At 44.1% G+C, this 2987-nt stretch overlaps 1 long non-coding RNA gene across 1 annotated transcript in view; it reads right to left on the bottom strand.

Annotated features, from left to right (window-relative positions):
• Positions 1–2974, bottom strand: part of LOC107833111 (uncharacterized) — a 5452-nt gene extending 2478 nt beyond the window's left edge. Inside the window, exons 1-2 of the long non-coding RNA XR_001658819.1 lie at positions 2290–2974; positions 1913–1940 (exon numbers count right to left, since the gene is read on the bottom strand). This is a non-coding gene — a long non-coding RNA (uncharacterized LOC107833111). The remainder of the gene's footprint in view (positions 1–1912; positions 1941–2289) is intronic.
• Positions 2975–2987: the final 13 nt, after the last annotated feature.

Raw genomic sequence — 2987 nt, 5'->3', positions numbered from 1 at the left:
TTGTTTTTGTATATATTTTTCTTGCTTCTCTTTTTTTTCTTCCTTTCTTTTTTTTATTGGGTGGTCTTTTTTTATTTGCAGCTCAGTCAGTCACGACTCTTCCCCCTACCGTCGGCGCTGCACAGTGACTGCCTCTCCTGACGCAGCCAACGCGCACATGACTCACTTTGGCAGTCACGACTCGGGAATCCGCGTTGTTTCCACTGAAATTACACGCTCGGTGTTGCATTACTGCGCGAGGGCTCGACACTGGCGCGTTTTACGCCACGAAAGGATAGAAGAAATTGTGTCTTTTTCCTGTTATTGTTTTTCTTTCTTTGCTGTGTGTGTGTTGTTTTTTAAGAGGTGGAGCGATGTATCGTAAACGTCGCCCGAAGACGGATTTTTTTGTTGTTGTATTTTGTTTTCCTTTTTGCATGGAAAAGGCGTTTGTTACGGTTTTTATCTCTCCCCCTCGTCCCCATCCTGTCCTTCTTTGTTGTACGGAAGCCTCGAAGTTCGCAATGCTGAGAAATTTGTCTCGTTCTGATTGTCAGGGCAGCGTGCTGTCCGCTGCTGTCCCTGCCGGGCTCGCAGAGCCTTGCAGACAGTCGCCATAGTGCCTCCACCACGTTAAAAACAAAAAAAAAGGTGGGGGGAGGCTTGGGGGGGTATCCCTTTCTCCTTTTCCCTTCCCTCTGTCTGAGAGGCTAGAGGCCACGGTGGCAGGCAGCTGCTGCTTCATCTCCCACTCGTGTTCGCCCTCCGCTCGCCGGGAAGCAAAAGATAATAAAGAACTGCAAACACGGCTAAAAATGAAAACGCTGGAGGGCTGAGGGGTGGGGGTGGGGGGATCAGGTGTTTTCTACGCTGATCCAAATTTTCCTGATGCCTCTTCGTCTTCTCTCTTTCTTTAATCCCTCCGTCTTCGGATGAGGCGATTTAAAGTTTTACGTTAGACAAAAGCTCTGCTACAGTTTGTCTGTCTGTCTCCAGTCATTGACTGCGAGGAAGTTTTATCTTCAGAAAAAAAAAAGAGAGAGAGAGAAAACACACCCAAGCAGTGGCCCAAAAACAACACCAGCTAAACTCCAGAGTATTCACACACACACACACACACACACATATATATATATATATATATATATATATATATATATATATATATATATATATATATATATATATATATATATATATATATATATATATATCACACACACACACACACATGCATATAAAAAGACACACGTACACGCATGCACAGCAACAGCCCACTACTGCCACTTGGTGTAGTTTCAGCACCACTGCTGCTTGGACAGCTCCCGGGTTTCCCCATGCGGTGCGCCCAGCTCTCTGCAGCAGCAGCAGCAGCAGCTCCCTTCTCTCCTCCTTTTCATCCAGCGGCTTTTCTGTCAACACGATTCTTCTTTTGGACGTTAAGAGTAAAAAAAATAAAAATACAAAAAATAAAGCAAGAAACCGATGGGAAAGTCGTCCGTAAAGCGCTAATCAGAGCAGGGTTTCCCCCCTTCGCTGTCGCGGTTAAGCACAGAAATGGGAGGGAGGAGAATTAAACGCGTAATAGAGACTCAACAGCGCCAACAAACAAAGAGACTTTTTTTTCCCCTGCTCGAGCTTATTTACTGAAAAAGGGGGAGATTCCTGCTCTGCAGGAAGAGCTGTGTCTCCCCAAAAAAATAATTTAAAAAAAAAATCCTCCGAATGACTTGGAGTCAAGTACGAGGCAGAGCAGAAGGAAGGAAGAGAAGTATGCACATACACACACAAATATATATAAATATAACACTGTGTGTATTTATATATAAATACACACACACACACACACACACACACACACACACACACACACACACATACAGAGACATAGAAGTACATGAGGATCAACATTGCGTGTGCAGATGTCTCTCACCGTGAGTGTGGCCCGTCCTCTCTCAAAGCTGCAAAGAAAATGAGGGAGATGCACAGAGAGACATTGAGTTTGTTTTAGTGGAAACAGAGAAATGCAACAGATTGACACTCTGACACACACGCACACACGCACGCACGCACGCACACACACGCGCGCGCGCGCACATACACGCACACAAACACACACAAACACTTGTTTTCAAACAGGCTTACAGTAGCACGTCCAAGTTGGATCGCCTCCTTTCTTTCTTTGTTTCTTTCTCTTTTTTTTCTTTACAAAAGTGAAACCCGTCTGTCTATTTCTGGCTCACGATCAAAACTATGATGCTATTTTTAGCAGTGCAAAAAAAAAAAAAAGGGAAAAAAGCGTACACTCACGAGTGCATCGCTTGGGATCTTTATGTGAAGTGCATCATATCTTTTTTTTTTTTCTTTGGCTGTCTGTTTCTCCAACTCTGCTCAAGAGCGTTCCTCATCCGTTGCGCCAAAAAATAAAAAAATAAAAATAAAATAAAATAAATAAATAAAAGAAGTCAGTTTTGATCCTTTCATCGTCACTTTCCTTCCTAACAACTACACTGTGAACACATCGGCTACATCTGATGTCTTGTCGCCCTCTTCAGAAGCTTCTGGTTCCGGTGTTACTTCAGCTCACCGAAACTCCTGACCGCCAAATCTGTCCAAGTAGTGATGGACGCGGACCGCCCGGCGCCGCCTGCAGGGGATTTTCTTTCTCTTTCTTTCCTTCTTTTTTCTTTAGTTGACGGAGCGCTGTAAATTTGAGTAATTAAGCTTTGCTGACGAGAAGAGAGAGCAGGAGGGGTGGTGGTGGTGGGGGGAAATAAATAAATAAATAAAAAGCCATTTTATGTTGAAGGGCTGCGTCAGTTACTAGGCATTGACGTCACGTTTAGATTCTCTCACTTTCCAGCCCGTAAAGCCTGATTAAAGACTGCCTCTCTGCGCGCGCGCCTCTGTCCAAACTGCCATGGAAGAAGAAGAAGAAGAAGAAGAAGAAGAAGAAGAAGAAGAAGAAGAAGAAGAAGAAGAAGAAGAAGAAGAAGAAGAAGAAGAAG

Source organism: Poecilia formosa, unplaced genomic scaffold (genome assembly GCF_000485575.1).
Source record: "Poecilia formosa unplaced genomic scaffold, Poecilia_formosa-5.1.2 Scaffold330, whole genome shotgun sequence".
NCBI classification, from domain to species: Eukaryota; Metazoa; Chordata; class Actinopteri; order Cyprinodontiformes; family Poeciliidae; genus Poecilia; species Poecilia formosa.
Note: the sequence above shows the minus strand (reverse complement) of the source record. Positions and strands in the feature narration are given on the sequence as shown.